This window comes from Leuresthes tenuis, unplaced genomic scaffold (assembly GCF_036924035.1).
Source record: "Leuresthes tenuis unplaced genomic scaffold, fLeuTen1.0.hap1 SCAF_12, whole genome shotgun sequence".
NCBI lineage: Eukaryota > Metazoa > Chordata > Actinopteri > Atheriniformes > Atherinopsidae > Leuresthes > Leuresthes tenuis.
The window spans coordinates 617,060-634,817 of record NW_027325366.1 but is presented as its reverse complement, the minus strand read 5'-3'; the positions used below and the strand labels follow the sequence as shown (position 1 = coordinate 634,817).

Sequence of the window (17,758 nt, the reverse complement as noted above, 5' to 3'; positions counted from 1 at the left end):
CACCACGGGAAACACCGTATTGAGGCTTTGTTCTGAGCGCTCATTCGGTGTCGCGTTTCTTTCAAGCAATTCCCGGTTTGCCCACACTCGGCTCGCTCCCAGAGCCGTGTTAAAGTCTGCCTCGCATTCGCTCCCTTTTCTCAGCAGACTAAAAGAAACTTCCATCCTGCACCACTTTTTGCTTTTTCACAAGAGCAGAGAAGAGCGCACCGTTCCCAGCGGCACTGCAGTACCGGGTTGATGCTTGGAGTGAACGGAGCAAGCTCCTTTTTCAACTCCTGTTCCTAAAAATCTATTTAATATGTAGTCCTCGTATAGAGGACATATCAGATATTAAACTGATAAGAACAGATACTACACTTGATCTTAGCCAAGAGGCCGAGAAGCGATAACTGTCCACTGGTTCACGTCCGAGGGCCCTTCCTGGCACAATGCGCACTTGTCCCGGTGTTCTTTTTATGGCCATAGGTGGCCAGAGAGTCACTGAGCACTCTTCAACCCTTTTAAATGGTATAACTTTGCACTCCCGCGAGCACCATTCAAGCAACATCGGCACAGTCACAACAAGTAAGGCGAATCTACTCAGGGAAGTCACTCTGCACAGGAACAAGATTTCTTTTGCACAGACAGAAAGGGCTTCACCCGCAAATGTAAAGCCTGCCAAAAATAGAAACAACTCATTAGTGCTGCTCTCCACGGAAGTCTTTAGTAAAAGGCGAAAGACTTGTACGTTATGAAGAGAAACCAGAGTACGATTATCCGTCACTGCGGGAGCAGGGCACCAGGCCAGTTGGCATAGCCACCTTCCCCATGGTGAGCTTTGCTTGGTTGAGACGCTTGCTCCCCCTTGCTCCTCGGCTTACCAAGTAGGAACAATCGGGCCCTATTCGATGGCTGCCTTGTCTTTTACTTTGTGCAAAAGACAAGGCAGCCACAAACACCACGGGAAACATCGTATTGAGGCTTTGTTCTGAGCACTCATTCGGTGTCGCGTTTCTTTCAAGCAATTCTCCCTGTTAGCCCGCACTCGGCTCGCTCCCAGAGCCGTGTTAAAGTCTGCCTCGCATTCACTCCCTTTTCTCAGCAGACAAAAAGAAAATTTCATCTTGGGCTCCCTGAAACTTCCATCCTGCACCAATGTTTGCTTTTTCACAAGAGCAGAGAAGAGCGCACCGTTCCCAGCGGCACTGCAGTACCGGGTCGATGCTAGGAGTGAACAGAGCAAGCTCCTTTTTCAACTCCTGTTCCTAAAAATCCATTTAATATGTAGTCCTCGTATAGAGGACATATCAGATATTAAACTGATAAGAACAGATACTACACTTGATCTTAGCCAAAAGGCCGAGAAGCGATAACTGTCCACTGGTTCACGTCCGAGGGCCCTTCCTGGCACAATGCGCACTTGTCGCGGTGTTCTTTTTATGGCCATAGGTGGCCAGAGAGTCACTTTGCACCTCCGCCCACCCGCTGCACTGAGCACTCTTCAGCCCTTTTAAATGTTATAACTTTGCACTCCCGCGAGCACCATTCAAGCAACATCGGCACAGTCACAACAAGTAAGACGACTCTACTCAGGGAAGTCACTCTGCACAGGAACAAGATTTCTTTTGCACAGACAGAAAGGGCTTCACCCGCAAAGGTAAAGCCTGCCAAAAATAGAAACAACTCATTAGTGCTGCTCTCCACGGAAGTCTTTAGTAAAAGGCGAAAGACTTGTACGTTATGAAGAGAAACCAGAGCACGATTATCCGTCACTGCGGGAGCAGGGCACCAGGCCAGTTGGCATAGCCACCTTCCCCATGGTGAGCTTTGCTTGGTTGAGACGCTTGCTCCCCGTTGCTCCTCGGCTGACAAAGTAGGAACAATCGGGCCCTATTCGATGGCTGCCTTGTTTTTTACTCTGTGCAAAAGACAAGGCAGCCACAAACACCACGGGAAACACCGTATTGAGGCTTTGTTCTGAGCGCTCATTCGGTGTCGCGTTTCTTTCAAGCAATTCTCCCGGTTAGCCCGCACTCAGCTCGCTGCTAGAGCCGTGTTAAAGTCTGCCTCGCATTCACTCCCTTTTCTCAGCAGACTAAAAGAAACTTCCATCCTGCACCACTGTTTGCTTTTTAACAAGAGCAGAGAAGAGCGCACCGTTCCCAGCGGCACTGCAGTACCAGGTCGATGCTTGGAGTGAACGGAGCAAGCTCCTTTTTCAACTCCTGTTCCTAAAAATCCATTTATTATGTAGTCCTCGTATAGAGGACATATCAGATATTAAACTGATAAGAACAGATACTACACTTGATCTTAGCCAAAAGGCCGAGAAGCGATAACTGTCCACTGGTTCACGTCCGAGGGCCCTTCCTGGCACAATGCGCACTTGTCGCGGTGTTCTTTTTATGGCCATAGGTGGCCAGAGAGTCACTTTGCACCTCCGCCCACCCGCTGCACTGAGCACTCTTCAGCCCTTTTAAATGGTATAACTTTGCACTCCCGCGAGCACCATTCAAGCAACATCGGCACAGTCACAACAAGTAAGGCGACTCTACTCAGGGAAGTCACTCTGCACAGGAACAAGATTTCTTTTGCACAGACAGAAAGGGCTTCACCCGCAAAGGTAAAGCCTGCCAAAAATAGAAACAACTCATTAGTGCTGCTCTCCACGGAAGTCTTTAGTAAAAGGCGAAAGACTTGTACGTTATGAAGAGAAACCAGAGTACGATTATCCGTCACTGCGGGAGCAGGGCACCAGGCCAGTTGGCATAGCCACCTTCCCCGTGGTGAGCTTTGCTTGGTTGAGACGCTTGCTCCCCGGCTAACCAAGTAGGAACAATCGGGCCCTATTCGATGGCTGCCTTGTTTTTTACTCTGTGCAAAAGACAAGGCAGCCACAAACACCACGGGAAACACCGTATTGAGGCTTTGTTCTGAGCGCTCATTCGGTGTCGCGTTTCTTTCAAGCAATTCCCGGTTTGCCCACACTCGGCTCGCTCCCAGAGCCGTGTTAAAGTCTGCCTCGCATTCACTCCCTTTTCTCAGCAGACTAAAAGAAACTTCCATCCTGCACCACTTTTTGCTTTTTCACAAGAGCAGAGAAGAGTGCACCGTTCCCAGCGGCACTGCAGTACCGGGTCGATGCTTGGAGTGAACAGGCAAGCTCCTTTTTCAACTCCTGTTCCTAAAAATCTATTTAATATGTAGTCCTCGTATAGAGGACATATCAGATATTAAACCAATAAGAACAGATACTACACTTGATCTTAGCCAAGAGGCCGAGAAGCGATAACTGTCCACTGGTTCACGTCCGAGGGCCCTTCCTGGCACAATGCGCACTTGTCCCGGTGTTCTTTTTATGGCCATAGGTGGCCAGAGAGTCACTGAGCACTCTTCAACCCTTTTAAATGGTATAACTTTGCACTCCCGCGAGCACCATTCAAGCAACATCGGCACAGTCACAACAAGTAAGGCGAATCTACTCAGGGAAGTCACTCTGCACAGGAACAAGATTTCTTTTGCACAGACAGAAAGGGCTTCACCCGCAAAGGTAAAGCCTGCCAAAAATAGAAACAACTCATTAGTGCTGCTCTCCACGGAAGTCTTTAGTAAAAGGCGAAAGACTTGTACGTTATGAAGAGAAACCAGAGTACGATTATCCGTCACTGCGGGAGCAGGGCACCAGGCCAGTTGGCATAGCCACCTTCCCCATGGTGAGCTTTGCTTGGTTGAGACGCTTGCTCCCCCTTGCTCCTCGGCTTACCAAGTAGGAACAATCGGGCCCTATTCGATGGCTGCCTTGTCTTTTACTTTGTGCAAAAGACAAGGCAGCCACAAACACCACGGGAAACACCGTATTGAGGCTTTGTTCTGAGCACTCATTCGGTGTCGCGTTTCTTTCAAGCAATTCTCCCTGTTAGCCCGCACTCGGCTCGCTCCCAGAGCCGTGTTAAAGTCTGCCTCGCATTCACTCCCTTTTCTCAGCAGACTAAAAGAAAATTTCATCTTGGGCTCCCTGAAACTTCCATCCTGCACCACTGTTTGCTTTTTCACAAGAGCAGAGAAGAGCGCACCGTTCCCAGCGGCACTGCAGTACCGGGTCGATGCTTGGAGTGAACGGAGCAAGCTCCTTTTTCAACTTCTGTTCCTAAAAATCCATTTAATATGTAGTCCTCGTATAGAGGACATATCAGATATTAAACTGATAAGAACAGATACTACACTTGATCTTAGCCAAAAGGCCGAGAAGCGATAACTGTCCACTGGTTCACGTCCGAGGGCCCTTCCTGGCACAATGCGCACTTGTCGCGGTGTTCTTTTTATGGCCATAGGTGGCCAGAGAGTCACTTTGCACCTCCGCCCACCCGCTGCACTGAGCACTCTTCAGCCTTTTTAAATGGTATAACTTTGCACTCCCGCGAGCACCATTCAAGCAACATCGGCACAGTCACAACAAGTAAGGCGACTCTACTCAGGGAAATCACTCTGCACAGGAACAAGATTTCTTTTGCACAGACAGAAAGGGCTTCACCCGCAAAGATAAAGCCTGCCAAAAATAGAAACAACTCATTAGTGCTGCTCTCCACGGAAGTCTTTAGTAAAAGGCGAAAGACTTGTACGTTATGAAGAGAAACCAGAGTACGATTATCCGTCACTGCGGGAGCAGGGCACCAGGCCAGTTGGCATAGCCACCTTCCCCGTGGTGAGCTTTGCTTGGTTGAGACCCTTGCTCCCCCTTGCTCCTCGGCTAACCAAGTAGGAACAATCGGGCCCTATTCGATGGCTGCCTTGTTTTTTACTCTGTGCAAAAGACAAGGCAGCCACAAACACCACGGGAAACACCGTATTGAGGCTTTGTTCTGAGCGCTCATTCGGTGTCGCGTTTCTTTCAAGCAATTCCCGGTTTGCCCACACTCGGCTCGCTCCCAGAGCCGTGTTAAAGTCTGCCTCGCATTCACTCCCTTTTCTCAGCAGACTAAAAGAAACTTCCATCCTGCACCACTTTTTGCTTTTTCACAAGTGCAGAGAAGAGCGCACCGTTCCCAGCGGCACTGCAGTACCGGGTCGATGCTTGGAGTGAAGGGAGCAAGCTCCTTTTTCAACTCCTGTTCCTAAAAATCCATTTAATATGTAGTCCTCGTATAGAGGACATATCAGATATTAAACTGATAAGAACAGATACTACACTTGATCTTAGCCAAAAGGCCGAGAAGCGATAACTGTCCACTGGTTCACGTCCGAGGGCCCTTCCTGGCACAATGCGCACTTGTCCCGGTGTTCTTTTTATGGCCATAGGTGGCCAGAGAGTCACTGAGCACTCTTCAACCCTTTTAAATGGTATAACTTTGCACTCCCGCGAGCACCATTCAAGCAACATCGGCACAGTCACAACAAGTAAGGCGAATCTACTCAGGGAAGTCACTCTGCACAGGAACAAGATTTCTTTTGCACAGACAGAAAGGGCTTCACCCGCAAAGGTAAAGCCTGCCAAAAATAGAAACAACTCATTAGTGCTGCTCTCCACGGAAGTCTTTAGTAAAAGGCGAAAGACTTGTACGTTATGAAGAGAAACCAGAGTACGATTATCCGTCACTGCGGGAGCAGGGCACCAGGCCAGTTGGCATAGCCACCTTCCCCATGGTGAGCTTTGCTTTGTTGAGACGCTTGCTCCCCCTTGCTCCTCGGCTTACCAAGTAGGAACAATCGGGCCCTATTCGATGGCTGCCTTGTCTTTTACTCTGTGCAAAAGACAAGGCAGCCACAAACACCACGGGAAAAACCGTATTGAGGCTTTGTTCTGAGCACTCATTCGGTGTCGCGTTTCTTTCAAGCAATTCTCCCGGTTAGCCCGCACTCGGCTCGCTCCCAGAGCCGTGTTAAAGTCTGCCTCGCATTCACTCCCTTTTCTCAGCAGACTAAAAGAAAATTTCATCTTGGGCTCCCTGAAACTTCCATCCTGCACCAATGTTTGCTTTTTCACAAGAGCAGAGAAGAGCGCACCGTTCCCAGCGGCACTGCAGTACCGGGTCGATGCTAGGAGTGAACAGAGCAAGCTCCTTTTTCAACTCCTGTTCCTAAAAATCCATTTAATATGTAGTCCTCGTATAGAGGACATATCAGATATTAAACTGATAAGAACAGATACTACACTTGATCCTAGCCAAAAGGCCGAGAAGCGATAACTGTCCACTGGTTCACGTCCGAGGGCCCTTCCTGGCACAATGCGCACTTGTCGCGGTGTTCTTTTTATGGCCATAGGTGGCTAGAGAGTCACTTTGCACCTCCGCCCACCCGCTGCACTGAGCACTCTTCAGCCCTTTTAAATGTTATAACTTTGCACTCCCGCGAGCACCATTCAAGCAACATCGGCACAGTCACAACAAGTAAGGCGACTCTACTCAGGGAAGTCACTCTGCACAGGAACAAGATTTCTTTTGCACAGACAGAAAGGGCTTCACCCGCAAAGGTAAAGCCTGCCAAAAATAGAAACAACTCATTAGTGCTGCTCTCCACGGAAGTCTTTAGTAAAAGGCGAAAGACTTGTACGTTATGAAGAGAAACCAGAGCACGATTATCCGTCACTGCGGGAGCAGGGCACCAGGCCAGTTGGCATAGCCACCTCCCCCATGGTGAGCTTTGCTTGGTTGAGACGCTTGCTCCCCGTTGCTCCTCGGCTGACAAAGTAGGAACAATCGGGCCCTATTCGATGGCTGCCTTGTTTTTTACTCTGTGCAAAAGACAAGGCAGCCACAAACACCACGGGAAACACCGTATTGAGGCTTTGTTCTGAGCGCTCATTCGGTGTCGCGTTTCTTTCAAGCAATTCTCCCGGTTAGCCCGCACTCAGCTCGCTGCTAGAGCCGTGTTAAAGTCTGCCTCGCATTCACTCCCTTTTCTCAGCAGACTAAAAGAAAATTCCATCCTGCACCTCTGTTTGCTTTTTAACAAGAGCAGAGAAGAGCGCACCGTTCCCAGCGGCACTGCAGTACCAGGTCGATGCTTGGAGTGAACGGAGCAAGCTCCTTTTTCAACTCCTGTTCCTAAAAATCCATTTATTATGTAGTCCTCGTATAGAGGACATATCAGATATTAAACTGATAAGAACAGATACTACACTTGATCTTAGCCAAAGGGCCGAGAAGCGATAACTGTCCACTGGTTCACGTCCGAGGGCCCTTCCTGGCACAATGCGCACTCGTCCCGGTGTTCTTTTTATGGCCATAGGTGGCCAGAGAGTCACTGAGCACTCTTCAACCCTTTTAAATGGTATAACTTTGCACTCCCGCGAGCACCATTCAAGCAACATCGGCACAGTCACAACAAGTAAGGCGAATCTACTCAGGGAAGTCACTCTGCACAGGAACAAGATTTCTTTTGCACAGACAGAAAGGGCTTCACCCGCAAAGGTAAAGCCTGCCAAAAATAAAAACAACTCATTAGTGCTGCTCTCCACGGAAGTCTTTAGTAAAAGGCGAAAGACTTGTACGTTATGAAGAGAAACCAGAGTACGATTATCCGTCACTGCGGGAGCAGGGCACCAGGCCAGTTGGCATAGCCACCTTCCCCATGGTGAGCTTTGCTTGGTTGAGACGCTTGCTCCCCCTTGCTCCTCGGCTGACCAAGTAGGAACAATCGGGCCCTATTCGATGGCTGCCTTGTCTTTTACTCTGTGCAAAAGACAAGGCAGCCACAAACACCACGGGAAAAACCGTATTGAGGCTTTGTTCTGAGCACTCATTCGGTGTCGCGTTTCTTTCAAGCAATTCTCCCGGTTAGCCCGCACTCGGCTCGCTCCCAGAGCCGTGTTAAAGTCTGCCTCGCATTCACTCCCTTTTCTCAGCAGACTAAAAGAAAATTTCATCTTGGGCTCCCTGAAACTTCCATCCTGCACCAATGTTTGCTTTTTCACAAGAGCAGAGAAGAGCGCACCGTTCCCAGCGGCACTGCAGTACCAGGTCGATGCTTGGAGTGAACGGAGCAAGCTCCTTTTTCAACTCCTGTTCCTAAAAATCCATTTAATATGTAGTCCTCGTATAGAGGACATATCAGATATTAAACTGATAAGAACAGATACTACACTTGATCCTAGCCAAAAGGCCGAGAAGCGATAACTGTCCACTGGTTCACGTCCGAGGGCCCTTCCTGGCACAATGCGCACTTGTTGCGGAAAGAAAATTTGCTGCAAGTTCCTTGGTTGTTTAAAAGAAGAAGTGATCAGAAAGATAATGAAAAGCCTTACTCATTTAATCTGCAAACGTTTTAGTTTCGGGGTAGCGGCTGCTGCTGGCATGGCACACCAGACAGTTGAAGTTGCAGCACCGTCTGGCCGAGTGAGGCACCTGGGAAAGAGGTATCAGCCTCTGACATCTCCAACTCATACTTACCTGGCAGGAGAGACACCATGATCAAGAAGGTGGTTCACTCAAGGCGAGGCTCAGTCATTGCACACCGATTGTACTGACCCTTGCGAATTCCCCAAATGTGGGAATCTTTACTGCATAATTTCTGGTAGTGGGGGACTGCGTTCGCGCTTTCCCCTGATTTGGCTGTTTAACATGAATATTTCTGGTCTACGTTACCCTTTTTTGACCTTGTGTCACTGTTTTAGCAACACCTTGCCATCTTTAAAATGGATGTTTAGTAAGGTACGCTGAATGCTGCAGCATGTCCACACAACAGATATGCAGCTGCGCAGTTGTCAGGTGAGGTCATACAGTGCAGTCACCCCAGGCAGGTGGGCATTGCCTTAGAGATGGGGAGGAACAAAATGAAAAATGAGGACATGTGACCACTGAAGTGGATGTTTAGCAAGGTTTGCCAAATGCTGCAGCATGTCTGCACTGGAGATATGCAGCTGCCCAGCCATGAGGGTTTGCCTCAACTGAGAAATTTCCCAGTGTGGGTGGGTGTGGCTTTAGAGATGGGGAGGAAGGGAAAGAAATACATTTGTGCTGCAAGTTCCTTGGTTGTTTAAAAGAAGAAGTGATCAGAAAGATAATAAAAAGCCTTACTGTTTTAATCTGCAAACGTTTTAGTTCCGGGGTAGCTGCTGCTGCTGGCATGGCACACCAGACAGTTGAAGTTGCAGCACCGTCCGGCCGAGTGAGGCACCTGGGAAAGAGGTATCAGCTTCTGACATTTCAAGCTCATACTTACCTGGCAGGAGAGACACCATGATCAAGAAGGTGGTTCACTCAAGGCGAGGCTCAGTCATTGCACACCGACTGTTCTGACCCTTGCGAATTCCCCAAATGTGGGAATCTCGACTGCATAATTTCTGGTAGTGGGGGACTGCGTTCGCGCTTTCCCCTGATTTGGCTGTTTAACATGAATATTTCTGGTCTACATCACCCTTCCTCTACCTTAAATTTAAACTTAAATTTAAATATCTAAAATAAATAAGAGGACTCATTAAATGGTCATAAAGAGTACAAAAGAATATTTATATTTGTTTTTTTTAAAAATGACACTTTTAATATTGAGGGATCTGTATGATTACAAATGCTTCGCGCCGTTATGTTCTTATTTCCTACATTGTTCCTGACATATAAATGCACCATTGTCCGGTTAAAGCAGTGAATAACAGCGAAGGGAGTATTAAACGTCAAAGAAATGTGAGTAAACACATATTTCAGAGGCTTGAATTAGAGGCATATTATGAGTGGAGACTTTATAAAAGTAGTTTTAACTTGTGTGCCCGCGTTGGACCGGCAACTCGGCTAACATCAATGTTAGACATTTAAACGTGGTTAGCAAAATGACGTTTTTGCTGCAGCCTAACAGAGCAAATTAACAAAGTTTTTACAGATAGGAGCCACTTTCAAAATGATTATAGAATTTCAATGCTTCATGCTTCCCACAGCAGAAAGCCAGTACTTTAGTCAGATTGGAGTCTTGTCTCCAGCGTTTTTCTCAGGTGTTCAGGAGCTTTGAGTGCTACCAAATTGATGACAGGTGATGTAAAATAATAATAATAATAATAATAATAATATAAAACACGGAAATATTTTTTACTTTGGTATTGAAATGTTTTTGAAATATGGTAAACATAGATATGTTTTCATTGTGTTTTTACATAAAGAATGGAATAATATTCAGGTTAGAAAGTTTGGTTACACATATTTACAATTTGTTGTGAAGTTAACCTGTCAGGTGGTTTTTGCATAAATGTGTGAGATTCTGTGACTGATTTAATCCAGCAACTATGACGTCATCTCAGCTGGTTTCAGCCAGGACAGGGAGCGGTCCGTTACAGGGCCACACACAGGGCCACACACAGGGCCACACATAGGGCCACACACAGGGCCACACATAGGGCCACACATAGGCAGACACACAGGGCCACACATAGGCAGACACATAGGGCCACACATAGGGCCACACATAGGCAGACACACAGGGCCACACATAGGCAGACACACAGGGCCACACATAGGGCCACACACAGGGCCACACATAGGCAGACACACAGGGCCACACATAGGGCCACACACAGGGCCACACATAGGCAGACACACAGGGCCACACATAGGCAGACACACAGGGCCACACACAGGGCCACACATAGGCAGAAACACAGGGCCACAATAATGCAAACTCGCTTCTAAGGTCATTTTAGAATCTGTTTTGGGATGTAGAAATGGAAATGTAGAGATGGAAAACCTGTTTACCCTGAGAGAACTCCCTAAAGGAGCACCTTTTTGCTTTATGTTGTTTTATATCTATGGTTTGTGCAGTCTGGAATACTTTTGAGCTTCTGAGTACTTCAAGTATATAGCATAAATAGAAATGGAAAATGATTGCTTTAAGTTAATGAGACTTATTAAGGTAACCTGTGTTTTAAAATAAATTTTCACAGAGCCATAATGATCCAAAGGAGAAGAAGGATAAAGCCTACTGAGGAAGCAAAGTTGTATGTAACAAGCCAGGGTTAATAGAAAAATTCATTGACAGTATCAAAGTTACCGTGATGCAGGACTTCTTTCAATTACTATAGTAATGTGTGCTGATTCACATGCACATTGGTGGGAGATGGTAAAGGGACGGATCAAGACTTTCTTTAGAATAATACGTAAATGGAAAAAACAGAAGGACAATAGATGCATGACGGGACTGCAGAAACGCTTCCAGCGTTATTTTAACCTTAATCGCTTGGGATTTTAATGAAGAAATAAAACAAGTCAAGGCAGAGATGTCTGCTTTAGCATATATAAAAAGTAAAGGTGTCATTTTAAGGAGTAAGGAGCAGGAAATCGAAGAAGGAGAGAAATGTAAAAGGTACTTCTTCAAAAAGATCAGAAGTACAAGGAGGGTTATCAAACCATTAAGAATGGGAGAACTGCAACAACTACTCAACAAATAAATGAAACTGTCAAAGAAAAACCTGCTTTTAGGTACACCATGACAGAAGTCTTAAACCTGATTGACAAGACAGTAAAAGAACATGTGCTTTTAAGCCAAGATTTAACAATCCCAGAAGTGACTAAATGTATTTTAAGTTTTAAGAAAGGGGAGTCTCCAGGTCTTGATGGACTTCCCTTAAAGATTTATTCAGCTTTCTGGGATATTTTAGCACCTGACTTACTTACTGTTTTTAAAGACTTTGAAAGACTAGACCGACTCCCTGACAGTTTTAGAACAGGTATAGTGACTCTTATACACAAAACAAAAGGACAAGATGGATTTAAAGAACTGGAGACCAATAACCCTTTTAAATTTTGATTGCAAACTTTTTAGCAAGTTTTTAGCATCACGTGTTTGTTGTTCAGCCATGTTTTAGAGGCAGCGATTCACCCGGATCAAGCCTGTGCTGCTCCCGGGAGGAAGATCATGATCATCTCCTACTGATTCGAGACACTATCTGTTTTGTGAGAGACGGAAACATTGGGTTAGTAGTCTTAAATTTAGATTTTGAGAACGCCTTTGATTGGGTCTCGCATCAGTACCTATTTCAGGTACTGCAAAAAGTGGGGTTCCCTGCAAGGTTTATTGCGTGGGTGGGATTGCTGTACCAGGACATCAGCCGCAAATTTGTTGTTAAAGGGAATCTGACACAAGCAGCTAAAATAAACTACGTTGTCCGTCCTTTATCTGCCCTCCTGTACGTGCTGTGTCTAGAACCTTTGGCACGGGTCTTGAGAAGGGATCAAGGAATCAAAGGGGTACTGGGCAGTGGGCAGAGATGCAGACAACAGGACTCCCTCTGACAGTGACCCAAACTGACCAGAAAATACTGGGGATAAAATTAAATAAATAAGGGGGAGGGATGACAAATTGGCCTGATGTGACAAACAAAGTTAGGTGGAGACTGGGGTATTGGGCCATTTTCTGTTTTCTGTGGAGAACCAAGTGGGAGAGACCAAGTGATGAAGAGGCCGAGGGACAAGGGTGGGAAAGGAGGTCCTGAGCTCTACTTGTCCTTAGGAAGCAAATATGTGAGCCTTCATATAAAAGGTGCCATAGACCCATCCAGAAATTCAAAAACAACTGCCGTGATCAAGTTTTGGATGGGTTCATACCTCTGAAATCTTAAGATTTTACCCATCAGTCTTAGAGTGCCTGTGTCTTCCTCAATGTTCAGACTTTCTTAAAACATTTTAACTTGGAAAGGGAAGAGCTGAACAATTTAACTAACCATCGCTCTCTGGTGTCTGTTGTGTATGAGCGGGCCCCAGTGAGTCCAATGCACGGCTCGCATATGGCGAGAATGTGAACCTCTCCACTCTTCCAAACAGACTCCGGGATCTGTCCTGGGTGGTGGCTCATGGGATTCTCCCTGTCAGGTCCGTCATGCACTCCCGGGGCCTGTCGCCCATCTCAACCTGCCCCCAACCTGGTTGTGGCGCGCCTGAGTCGGTGAGGCATCTGCTCTGGGAGTGCAGCGCTGCTGTAGACCAGTGAGCAACGGCCGGCTCCATGAAATTCCCGTACTTACCAGCAAGGGAGGTCCTTACAGCACAGCTGGTGCTCTATGGGGTGAAAGGAATGCTGATTGGATTGCGACTTTGCAGCTTTGCTTTGCGGTGAGACGTATTGCATCTCTTCCTGTTGCTTTGTGTGTGCACTGTGACATTTCTTGCTCCTCTTGAACTACTAATAATCACCTTATTTCTCCCTATAATTTACACATCTTGCATAGTTAACTCTATCACATACTTGTTATATTCTAACGCTCACTCTTACAGACTTACAGTCTTTATTTTTCACTTTTTAGCGGTGTGTCTGGTTCTCTAGCGTAGCATGGCTATCAGTTCTCTTCCTCTATCTCCTGCTTTCACCTGCTCCGTGTGTCAGATGTTTAGTTACTCCTCTGCCTCCTTTGGTGGTAATGGTACATGTAACAAATGTAGTCTTTTTGTAGTTTTGGTTATCTGAATTGGAAGCTCGGCTCTGCTCTGCACAAAACCACCTGATAGCGAGCCAGGCCCCTTTAGCCAGTGCGTAGCCAACTAGCCTAGCTAGCTCTATTAGTCAGCAGAATCCAAGCAGCCGGGACCTCAGACTGGTTGGAATAGCGTACAAAGTGATTTTTTGATAAGGATTCCCCCGCTTCTGTACAAAAGAACTGAGGACGGTGGGGATTTTTTCCCCTTTAAAAAAAAAACATTGCTCTCTCCCTCTCTTTTAAAAGAAGACTCATCTGATATTCTGTATTCGGCCAAAGGAGCTGTTGCAGCTTCGGTAAAAGAGTATAAGTTGAAGAGTTTGTGAATAAAGGTGCGCACACATAGTGAGCTGTAGGAAAATAGGCAGGGAGCAATGCCAGCTGGGGTATATGTTTTGTATGTTGTCTTAACTATTGGATTTTAATGTGTTAAAGTGTTGAATGTTACATGTTTGGGCTGCTTGACATGCTTCACTGTTGTTGCCAACTGTGAGGTCCAAGTGTCCTGAAATGTTATAGGTTTGTGACACCCTTCGAAGCTTCGAATTGCTGCTATGGAATTGTAGTTCATGGTTTGAAGCACGTATCGAAGCTTCAGAGTCACGCTGCCATCACTAGTGGGGTCCGTCTCTAACATTCACCACTTAAAGGGTCTCTTCACACAACCCCAGTATTTTGGTCATCTGTCTCCAACAATCAGCCATGTGAGGTTCACACACATTACAATATTTCCAGATTCTTAGCAGGGGACATTAGAGTTAGTGTTTTACCATTCAGCTTATTATAAAACCTGCAAGCCAACCTAAGGAGAAAAAACATTTCCAACCAATTGATTTTCTTAAAATTTATTGTAGTTTAGCAGCACAGTAATAGCTGTTCAACAATTTTAAAATTCAAAGCGATTTTTCTAAATCAGCCAAACCATCAAGTCCCTTGTTGGACAATTATTTTATTAACTGTAGTAATCTTACTTGTAACAACACAAACTAAACAAACTCTCTTTAGAAGTTGTATTTATTTATGCACAGGTAATTGGCACAAAATGCAAACATAAATCTGTGTAAATTGCATTTTAATACAAAGTTGTGGCTTTTCAGCTCTTCTTTCAATATTTCAAAGAATGTTAAAAAAATAAATAAATAAATAAAACTTCTGTAAAACTCATAATACATTTACCTGTGAAAATAACAATTTGGTAGAATCTTTTCAACCATTTAAAATTCAAAACAATTTTTTTTAGAACAGTGTGTTTTAAATTCAGTAAAACACCTAACAAAAGAAAGCTATTGTCAGACTTTTTGTGTTCATTTATGCAAAAGTAAAAGGCACAAATGCAAACAGATATTTATTTATATACATTGCATTTTATAACAAATGTGTAGCTTTTCAGCCTGTCTTCCCATATTTCAAACAGTGTTGAAAAAATAAACTAAACTTCTCTCTAAAACTCTGTTCCATATTATATAAATATATATAGAACACTAACATAACTCTAATAAAAACTTTTTCAAACTGTACTTTTTCACTGTAGCATTTCTAACTGTCTGATTTTATGTTCCCTTATGTCCAAAGTCAATGCAAACCAATGCATCAACAAATAAAAGTAGAAGAAAGGACCAGCTTGTGTTTAGTAAAGTTCTTTTCCTGGTTTTTCCTTCTTAAAGCAGTAACTCGATTTTTAACGAAGAACTTAACTGCTTTCCAGTCTCTGGTTCCTTGGGCTTGAGGTTCTGCAGCAACGCAGTCCTCACAGCCTTTCTTACCAGGTACTCGGTGCGTCATAATGAATTTCCTTAAATGTTTTTCCACTGCAGCACACTCTTCTGGTGTCCAGCTTCTTCTGACGACAGTCTGTTTTACTACGGTAAAAAGAAAAAAGATTTCAGAACTTAGAATCCTACTCATCCCCCTCTATCATAGAAAAACACTTCTGTGATGATGTACTTTACTGTGAAGAAGCGGTGGTAGGGAACCTTGACAATTAAAGGGTGCGGATCCAAACAGAAAAACTCCTCTAAACTCACCTCTTTTTTGGGTGTCTTGCACTCGTTTTTTTCCGCCTGATGTGGAAGAACATTCTTGAAGGGAAGTCCTTATGACCTCGTCTTCTGAGTCCTGTACTTCTGAAGTATTTGCACCTAGGTGCAGAACAAAAGATAAACAATAATTTTGTGATTATATTAGTAAAAGCAAGTGTGACACAAACAAAATATAATTACAGAGGAACTCATATTTAGCAGATTTCCTGTTGAATTTGACTGTGGAAATACCTTCTTACAGGGATGTCACAATGTCCTCATCCAACTATTCTGCTTCTGTCATCTAGGAACAGAACATATTTAAACATCTCTTGATGCCCAACAAGGTCTACACCTTTGCTTTAGATCAAAACATTCTATATGTATGTATGAGTGTGTGTGTATATATAGACGTACATAAAATGCATGTTATGTACACATACCTGGGAACACCCATCATCAGTTTCTAAACAGGGAACTGATGAAATTAATTAGAAAGGTAAAACTGACTAACTGAACACAACTACTTTGTGGTATCCCAACAAGCTAATCCCATTACTCTCAGACAGGGCCGGCTCTGGGTAATAGGGAGCCCCAGGCGAGAGTCGTCTTAGCACTCCCCCCACCCCCAAACACACACACATGTAAAGCAATACTTTTAAATAATACAGATGATTTTTGTATGGCATCAGTGCATCATAAATCCTTCAGATATTTTAAAAACAATGAACATAGTGTGCTAAATAGCATATCTTAAACAATAGAATAGCATATCTTAAACAATAGAATAGCATATCTTAAACAATAGAATAGCATATCTTAAACAATAGAATAGCACCAACATCACCAAACACAAAGGCAATATTGATTGGATTTGAGGATTGGGCCTCAGTAAAGCCAGTAAAGCTTCTGTAGCTGGTCCAGGAGTCCTCAGCTTTTTTCAGTAGGTCCACAGCTCCATCCATGTGCATGCTTACTGACTGCAGCAGTTTGTTAACATTCTGGACTTTTGTAAGAAACCAGACAACAGTGCAAATGCAGAAGCGGTATGAACCAACCTCTTCAGCTAAAGACTGAGCTTCAGCTTTTATGGTTGGATCTGCGATGCTGTCTCTCGCCTCTAAGGGAGCATCTCTAACTTTTGCAGCCTGAAACCTTACAGCTGCCACACTATTAATTCGGCTCTCCCATCGAGTGTCTGCCCAGGATTTCAATGTTGTGTCACCATGCTTTTTTAAAATGGACCACCTTTGGGTGGAGGCAGAAAACAATGTAAAAAGCTTTTGCAGGTAGCCAAAGTAGCCAGTTGCATCCATAGAGCTCTTTGCTGCTTCTGAAACAACCAGATTAACAGTGTGCGCTCCGCTTGGCACAAATAATGCTCTTTGTTTTTTTTGCAGTAGTCTGGATTGGACTCCTTCTTCTTCCCCTTCATATTTGCCCTATTATCATATGACTGCCCTCTACAGTCTTCAAATGGAATATTTAGCTCTTGGAGTCTCCTAAAATAAGGGCTGAGAGGTTTTCTCCTGTGGTTTCTTCTGCCTCAATAAACCCCTAGAAATGCTCTTATTTGTGGATTTTATTTGCCTTCAACTGAAACAATTCTAATTATTTTGGATAACTGCTCAATATGGCTCAAATCTGGAGTGCAGTCTAAAATCAGTGAAAAGTATTTAGACTGTCTGATTTCAAGCATAATGGACTCCACAATCCTTTCCCTCATGCAATCAGTGAGTTAATTTTGAATGTTTTTTCCCAGGTAGGATGTGTGTTTGGCTCCTCTTTCCACCATAGCAACATGCTCCTTTAGGACAAATTTAGCCATGAGCTCCACTTCTTTGAGAAAATTACCATTACTGGGTTCGTTCAGTTTGTCAGTGGTCCCTCTGAAAGCAATGTTTCACTCTGCCAGAGACTGAATGATTGCTACCAACCTGGTAAGCACTTCACGCCACCTTCTCCTTTCTACATTTATAAGTGCCACTTTGCCTATTGTTTGCCCTATTTTTGCACGACTCTCTAGTTCCTTCCATGATAAAATGTTTTTAATGTGTTCCGGACTATTTTCGTGCATTTTGAGAGTGTCACTACAATTTTTACTTTTCTTACTCACTGTCAGCTTGGCAGCCGTTTGCAAGACATTTACAATAGTATATTGTAAATGTATAGTAGAGTATAATAGCTAGGGACTCTGTCTGAGTAGTAACTTTAGTAGCAGCAACGACAGGATAGTACTGCTGTTTAACACAGCTAGCTTAGCTTTGCACTTGCTGTTAGCCAAAATGAAGAAATAAACACCTAATGCTTTAAAAAGTTAATTAATGTTACATTACATACCTCTGCTTTGGGCCAGTTTTTCCTCCTCCTCCTC

General features: G+C 44.6%; 19 non-coding genes across 19 annotated transcripts; 2 read left to right on the top strand and 17 right to left on the bottom strand.

Moving 5' to 3' along the window:
* Positions 1-199: 199 nt before the first annotated feature.
* On the bottom strand, positions 200-390 carry LOC140320286 (U2 spliceosomal RNA). The gene has a single exon (XR_011918148.1). It is a non-coding gene; the product is annotated as a U2 spliceosomal RNA (small nuclear RNA).
* Positions 391-639: 249 nt separating this feature from the next.
* On the bottom strand, positions 640-753 carry LOC140320759 (U5 spliceosomal RNA). The gene has a single exon (XR_011918543.1). It is a non-coding gene; the product is annotated as a U5 spliceosomal RNA (small nuclear RNA).
* A 409-nt stretch (positions 754-1,162) lies between these two features.
* On the bottom strand, positions 1,163-1,353 carry LOC140320163 (U2 spliceosomal RNA). Its single transcript, XR_011918036.1, has one exon. It is a non-coding gene; the product is annotated as a U2 spliceosomal RNA (small nuclear RNA).
* Positions 1,354-1,628: 275 nt separating this feature from the next.
* LOC140265684 (U5 spliceosomal RNA) lies at positions 1,629-1,742 on the bottom strand. Its single transcript, XR_011906386.1, has one exon. It is a non-coding gene; the product is annotated as a U5 spliceosomal RNA (small nuclear RNA).
* A 386-nt stretch (positions 1,743-2,128) lies between these two features.
* Positions 2,129-2,319, bottom strand: LOC140320245 (U2 spliceosomal RNA). Its single transcript, XR_011918112.1, has one exon. It is a non-coding gene; the product is annotated as a U2 spliceosomal RNA (small nuclear RNA).
* A 275-nt stretch (positions 2,320-2,594) lies between these two features.
* On the bottom strand, positions 2,595-2,708 carry LOC140320847 (U5 spliceosomal RNA). Its single transcript, XR_011918623.1, has one exon. It is a non-coding gene; the product is annotated as a U5 spliceosomal RNA (small nuclear RNA).
* A 374-nt stretch (positions 2,709-3,082) lies between these two features.
* LOC140320496 (U2 spliceosomal RNA) lies at positions 3,083-3,272 on the bottom strand. The gene has a single exon (XR_011918341.1). It is a non-coding gene; the product is annotated as a U2 spliceosomal RNA (small nuclear RNA).
* A 249-nt stretch (positions 3,273-3,521) lies between these two features.
* On the bottom strand, positions 3,522-3,635 carry LOC140320846 (U5 spliceosomal RNA). The gene has a single exon (XR_011918622.1). It is a non-coding gene; the product is annotated as a U5 spliceosomal RNA (small nuclear RNA).
* Positions 3,636-4,044: 409 nt separating this feature from the next.
* Positions 4,045-4,235, bottom strand: LOC140320217 (U2 spliceosomal RNA). The gene has a single exon (XR_011918086.1). It is a non-coding gene; the product is annotated as a U2 spliceosomal RNA (small nuclear RNA).
* Positions 4,236-4,510: 275 nt separating this feature from the next.
* On the bottom strand, positions 4,511-4,624 carry LOC140320779 (U5 spliceosomal RNA). The gene has a single exon (XR_011918560.1). It is a non-coding gene; the product is annotated as a U5 spliceosomal RNA (small nuclear RNA).
* Positions 4,625-5,008: 384 nt separating this feature from the next.
* LOC140266426 (U2 spliceosomal RNA) lies at positions 5,009-5,199 on the bottom strand. The gene has a single exon (XR_011907057.1). It is a non-coding gene; the product is annotated as a U2 spliceosomal RNA (small nuclear RNA).
* A 249-nt stretch (positions 5,200-5,448) lies between these two features.
* Positions 5,449-5,562, bottom strand: LOC140320845 (U5 spliceosomal RNA). The gene has a single exon (XR_011918621.1). It is a non-coding gene; the product is annotated as a U5 spliceosomal RNA (small nuclear RNA).
* A 409-nt stretch (positions 5,563-5,971) lies between these two features.
* LOC140320290 (U2 spliceosomal RNA) lies at positions 5,972-6,162 on the bottom strand. The gene has a single exon (XR_011918152.1). It is a non-coding gene; the product is annotated as a U2 spliceosomal RNA (small nuclear RNA).
* Positions 6,163-6,437: 275 nt separating this feature from the next.
* On the bottom strand, positions 6,438-6,551 carry LOC140265683 (U5 spliceosomal RNA). The gene has a single exon (XR_011906385.1). It is a non-coding gene; the product is annotated as a U5 spliceosomal RNA (small nuclear RNA).
* Positions 6,552-6,937: 386 nt separating this feature from the next.
* LOC140320329 (U2 spliceosomal RNA) lies at positions 6,938-7,128 on the bottom strand. Its single transcript, XR_011918188.1, has one exon. It is a non-coding gene; the product is annotated as a U2 spliceosomal RNA (small nuclear RNA).
* A 249-nt stretch (positions 7,129-7,377) lies between these two features.
* Positions 7,378-7,491, bottom strand: LOC140320782 (U5 spliceosomal RNA). Its single transcript, XR_011918563.1, has one exon. It is a non-coding gene; the product is annotated as a U5 spliceosomal RNA (small nuclear RNA).
* A 409-nt stretch (positions 7,492-7,900) lies between these two features.
* Positions 7,901-8,091, bottom strand: LOC140320233 (U2 spliceosomal RNA). The gene has a single exon (XR_011918101.1). It is a non-coding gene; the product is annotated as a U2 spliceosomal RNA (small nuclear RNA).
* Positions 8,092-8,358: 267 nt separating this feature from the next.
* LOC140266159 (U1 spliceosomal RNA) lies at positions 8,359-8,522 on the top strand. The gene has a single exon (XR_011906814.1). It is a non-coding gene; the product is annotated as a U1 spliceosomal RNA (small nuclear RNA).
* Positions 8,523-9,130: 608 nt separating this feature from the next.
* On the top strand, positions 9,131-9,294 carry LOC140320397 (U1 spliceosomal RNA). Its single transcript, XR_011918250.1, has one exon. It is a non-coding gene; the product is annotated as a U1 spliceosomal RNA (small nuclear RNA).
* The last annotated feature ends 8,464 nt before the right edge of the window (positions 9,295-17,758 follow it).